We start from the raw sequence: 5800 nt of genomic DNA on the forward strand, positions 1-5800 counted from the left end.
CTCAGAAATGTGTACCTGGAAAGGGACCACAAGGAAAAGGAAGAAAAGGATCAGTAGGAGCAGTAGCAACAACACAGCAACAACAACAACAGTAACGGAAACAGAACAGCCCAGTAACAGTGTTTAATAAAACCAGCAGAATTCCAGCAACACCCCAATGAAACAATAACAAATAACAAACCAAACTCAAGGAACAAACCAAATGAAAGCCCAGAAATACCAACAACAATCAACGGGCAGAAACAAAGTGAACCAGGAATGCAATAGGACAATCGATCTCTGACTCTCTGTCTTTCAGACTCTTAAGGAAAGAAACTCAGAACTTCAATTCAACAAAAAAAACCAACAGTAATTTTGATTTTCAGTAATCAAAGCCAGACCTCACTCTTTCAATTTTTAGTTCTTAAATTAATCACCTTTTTTAGATTGAAAGACCAGTTAATATTTAACCCTTAAATTCTGACCTTAACTTGTGTCAACCTCTCCTTCTTTATAGCCAAACTTGAAGCATTTAAATTAATCCCACCATCTTCTCCCCATCCCCCTTTTGAATCTCACTACTTAATGTTTTGTCCCCCACTATATTAAACAAATATATTAGTTCTCACTACCACATATCTTTTCCTTATTTAATTCCCTTATTCCCCACTATCGCATGTTTTGTCCCCCACTATATTAAACAATGTATTAATGCCCACTACCATATGTCTTGCCCCCCACTATGTATTAAAAATGTATTAATTTAATATTATTAGTACTTAGTGGACAGAACACTCAAATTAATCATTTTTTAAAACATAAAATCCCGAAAATGCCCCTGAAACTACTGAAATTACCATTCTACCCCCATCCCTTTCAATCTATACCGAAACCATATCAGCTATAACCAATTCACCTAATCAACGATCCAATTAACAAACAAACTCTGAATAACAAACTCGCCCAAATAAACTCCTAATCGACAATGTTCATGAATTATCAACAGAGTCAGATTCATATCCGAACTTAACGGGACAAACAAGTAGATTTAAATCACTAAACTCAACATCAGTTGAACTCAAACTAAATCAAACAACATCATAACAAAGATGAATGATTCAAACTAAATCAAAAACTAAAGACCAACACATAAACACTCGACATTAAATCACTTGATGAAAAACTAACGAACTTCAAACAAAAATGAACACGAATTATCTCTAACACAAACAAAGACCTGGGTTCGAATTCAAACCAACCCATCGGAACACAAACACAATCATAGAAAGAAGAAAAGGAGCGGAATATGAATTCACTGAACGAAAACTAAAAGAAAAGAGAACAGAAACCTACTAGTTTGAAGTCCGGGTTCGAACGGAACCTCGACGTACTGCCTCAACATATGACTGAGCATGACCTCGAATGCATGACCTCGACGTACTTCCTGGAGATGGAGTTGGGGTGAGCAGCTGTGGCTTGGAGATGGAGGGGTCATTTTAGGACGATGGGGGTCACTGGTTGCCGACGGATTGTTTGGTTGCTTGGTGGAGCAACAGCAGACGAGGAGAGGCAGTGGCATGACAGTGGAGCTGGATCTCGACGAAGAAGGTAAAGACGGGAGGCTGGGCTGCTGGTGGTTGAAGACGGGTCGTTGGTCGACGAGCTGCCGGTAAAGCTGCACGAAGGGAGCTTGGGCGTTTGGTTTGCTGGAGGTCGACGAGGTAGCGGAAATGAAGAAGAAGAAGAAGCAACGTTTTGTCGCCGGCTTGGTGGTTGCTCAGAAGCGAGTTGGGGCTGGTTAGGGTGTTGGTCGTCGATGCAGACGAAGGAGAAAGCAGCCATGGTCGTTTGGGACGAGGGGTGAAGGGGACGATGGGGAGGGCAGCCATGGACATGGTGGACGTGAGGAGGCTGTTGGTGGTCAGCTGGAGGACGATGAAGAAGGGGGGTGGTTCGCTGGTTGAAGATGAAGGGAGAGGGGGCGGGCAGCCATGGGAGGTGAAGGTGGATGGGTTGTTTGGGGAAGGAGAAGAAGAGGGGGAGCGGGTGTTTTTTTAGGGTTTTGGGGTAATGAAGAATGAAAAATGGGAAGGGGGGGTAACTCAGTTGGTTATGGGGTGGATCGGGTCGGGTTGACCCGGTAGGGGTTTATTTGGTTTGGGCCTGGTTGATTTAAATTAAAAATTGACTTTATTGGGAGAGTAAGAGAACTACAGAATGTTACTCTTTATTGTCTATTCATTCCATCTCCTATGAGGTGTTTCAATTCCATACAGTTTTTGCTGCTTTTTAACTTAAAAAAAATAAGATGCTGAACTAATCCATAAATCATGAATAACTTTCAGTTGGCACATGCTTTTTAACATGCTCCGTGAAAGTTTGTAAATGATGGTTTAAACTATATATAATTGCATATTTTTTTGTTGTAATTATGGAAGGCGATTCGTAGGAAAACATATTGGAAAGAAGCCGATTGCAAACTGGATTATTTCTTTAAATCAAAATAACAGCATTTGCTTATCAAATATGGAATAAGTTCCACTGAAATTCACAAGAAAAATGAATTCAAAAAGTACCAATTTCGTAGTTCAAAATTGCTATCAATAGCTATCCCATTATTCGTTTACTTTTCTGTTGAGTTCCACATCGGCTGTGGAAGGGTGATTTGACTCCTTATATAGTCTTGGTCATAACGGTTCAACATGTTTACATGGAGTTTCTTCTTATGGTAGCATTACACGACATTAAGACTTTTTTGCTCTAACATTCTAAATACAATTCATTTGATTATCCTAAAGGGACCTACATTGGAAAATAACGAAGTGGTTGGCTTTGATGAGGAAGCGGAAAAAGTGATCAAGCGTCTTGTTGAAGGATCAGGGTATCTGGATGTTGTCCCTGTTGTGGGAATGCCTGGACTTGGTAAAACCACACTGGCAAGAAAAATCTATAATGATCCTAAGATTCCATATGAATTTTTCAGTTGCATTTGGGTTTTCGTCGGACAGTCATATATAAAAAGGGACATCTTTATTAATATTTTGAAAGGGTTCACGAAACGCAATGAAGAATTCCAAGATAAAAATGAGACAGAAATAGCTGAGGAAATACGTTATCACGTGGCTAACGGAGGTAAATGTCTCGTCATCTTGGACGATGTGTGGGAGACAGGTGTTGTAGATTTTGTTAGGACAGCTTTCCCAGAAAACAAGAAAGGCCACCGAATCATGATGACCACTCGACACGTACATGTGGCTAGATCGGTAACTATCTGAAGTTTCTAGATCAGAAGGAAAGTTTCCAGCTGTTGGAAAAGAGAGCTTTTGGCGATAGCCATTGTCCTATTGAGTTAGTAGAACATGGAGAAGGCATTGTAGAAAAATGTAGTGGAGTACCACTTACAATTGTGGTAATTGCAGGAGCTTTAAGAGGCCGTACAAGCGAAATTGATTGGCGAGTAGCTAAGGAAAATGTGGGGAAACACCTAATAGAACAAGACAACCTTAAGAGATGCTTGAAGATTGTGGGACTGAGTTACAATCATTTGCCTCAAGATAGAAAGGCTTGCTTCATGTATTTTGGTGCCTTTCCTCGAGGCTTTGATATCCCTTGGAAATTGATCCGCCTCTGGATTGCTGAGGGGCTCATAATGTCTAACTTGCCAGGTAGCGAAATTGAGGAGATAGCAGATTATTATTTGATTGACTTTGCAAATAGAAATTTAATGATGGTGATTGCGAAGAGGTCTAGTGGTCAAATAAAAGCATGTCGTGTTCATGACATGTTACATGAGTTCTGCATTATGCAGGCTACTAGACTTAGTCTTTTCCAATAAGTATGACTCACACCTGGTCAAGATAGTCCTTCTATACAAAACTCAAATACTTCTCGTCGATTGTCTATTCAATCATCTGTTCCGACAAATTTTATCTCCAAAACTACAACTGAAAACCATGTTAGATCTTTCTTATGTTTTTCCTCAAAGTATAAACAAATTGACCTCTCAAATATAGATGTCCAACTCATCCCCAAAGCATTTCCACTTATCAGGGTCTTGGACATTGAATGCCTCAAATTTGTATTCCCAGGGAATTTTACCAGCTATTCCACTCGAGGTATATTGCTATCTCAGGTGATTTCAAGGAACTTTCAAAATTCTTTAGTTACTTCTGGAATTTACAAACTCTCGTGCTTAATACACCAAAGCCCACCCTTGATATAAAAGCTGGCATATGGAACATGTCACGGTTGCGCCATCTACGCACCAACAAACCTGCAAATTTTCCACCACCTACTACCTCTACAAGTTCTTGTCTGCAAACTCTTTCTCTGGTTGCACCAGAAAGCTGCAAGGAAGATGTGCTTGCAAAGGCTAGTAATCTCAAAAAATTGAGCATTAAAGGGAATATGGCAACTTTTCTTGAAACTAGCAAGGGTGAATTCAGCAATTTTCGAGTGCTAGAGCGCCTGGAAAGTTTGACACTACTGAATGATTATTTGAGTAGAGCTCTTCACCTTCCTTCAGCATTATTTGTATATCTACCCAAACTGAAGAAGTTAACTCTATCAAAAACAAGATTTGAGTGGAACGAGGCGAATAGGTTGGGGCATCTGGAATGTCTAGAGGTCCTAAAGTTGAAAGAAAATGCTTTCACTGGGAATTCTTGGAAGATGGAGGCAGGTGGTTTTAGGAAACTCCAAGTCTTGTGGATTGAAAGGGCAGAACTCGTATCATGGGAAGCATCAAATTGTTCCTTCCCGAGGCTTAGGAACCTTGTTTTTGTCTCCTGTCTTAATCTTGCAAAGGTGCCACCGGAGCTGGCTGATTTAGAGTACCTTCAAGAGATGGTGCTGGACAACACAAGCAAAGCAGGTGATTCTGCAAAAGAAATAGAACGCAAGAGAAAAGAGAAGCAAACTCCAGAAAGCATCAAATTCAAGCTCACTATTTCTTACTGAAGCTGATTCAAAGGCCACAAAGTGAAGGTGAAAGGTTAGTCAAATTCATCTCGTGCTGGTATCATTATCTGTAGAGATTTTTCAATAAGATTGCATCTATCTCCATGCATAATGTCTTTCATTTAGTAGAATCCTGTTTTTTGTGTGTGACTATTTCTGTATTTCATTAGCTCAAGGTAATGATCCGTGGAATGATGAAAATATATGATGAACTAGTAATTTTCACTTGCATTCTGGATTGCACTTTGATCAAACATTAAATTGGGCAACAGGGCTCTGTTATAGTATAGAATTTAAGTGCCTTTATGTCAACATCGAGCATTCAGTTCTTTTTGTGTTTGTTATTGAAACATGTAAATGGTTCGACCAGATTGAGAATAGCAATATCAAATGCTGTTATTCCATCTTATAGAGACTCCTTTGGTACTCTATTTTATGGGCTACTGTGAATGATTTAGTGATTTCTTTCAAGACCACAAAGAGACTCCTTTAAGCGAAGAAACCAATCTTCTACACGTCTCCTCCTTACTTATTCTCCTCTTTGCAGGAAAGAATCAAGGCATGACGCGTTCCATATTTTGTTGCAGTCAGCTGATCTGAATACTTTTCAATGAAGAAACTTGTTTGCCTATGAAGAAACTTGTTTGTCTATTGTTTATTACAAGCATTGTTAAGTTGCAGATATTCCCTGCGTGGTTCTGGAGATTTTAAATAAATGCGCTCCACTGTCAGCTTGGAACTGTACCCTTCTCTGGGTTTCTTACATTTCGAGTTCCGGATCATGTGGAGTGTTCTCTTTCTTGTGAACTATTCCAACTTTCATGTTTTATTGTGGTTGTATTGCTTCACTTCATTCAGTATT

The 5800-nt window shown here is 39.6% G+C and overlaps 1 pseudogene; it reads left to right on the plus strand.

Annotated features, from left to right (window-relative positions):
• Window positions 1-1483: 1483 nt before the first annotated feature.
• LOC104248842 (putative late blight resistance protein homolog R1B-14) lies at window positions 1484-5573 on the plus strand (annotated as a pseudogene).
• Window positions 5574-5800: the final 227 nt, after the last annotated feature.

The sequence above is a fragment of the Nicotiana sylvestris genome, chromosome 4 (genome assembly GCF_000393655.2).
Source record: "Nicotiana sylvestris chromosome 4, ASM39365v2, whole genome shotgun sequence".
NCBI lineage: Eukaryota > Viridiplantae > Streptophyta > Magnoliopsida > Solanales > Solanaceae > Nicotiana > Nicotiana sylvestris.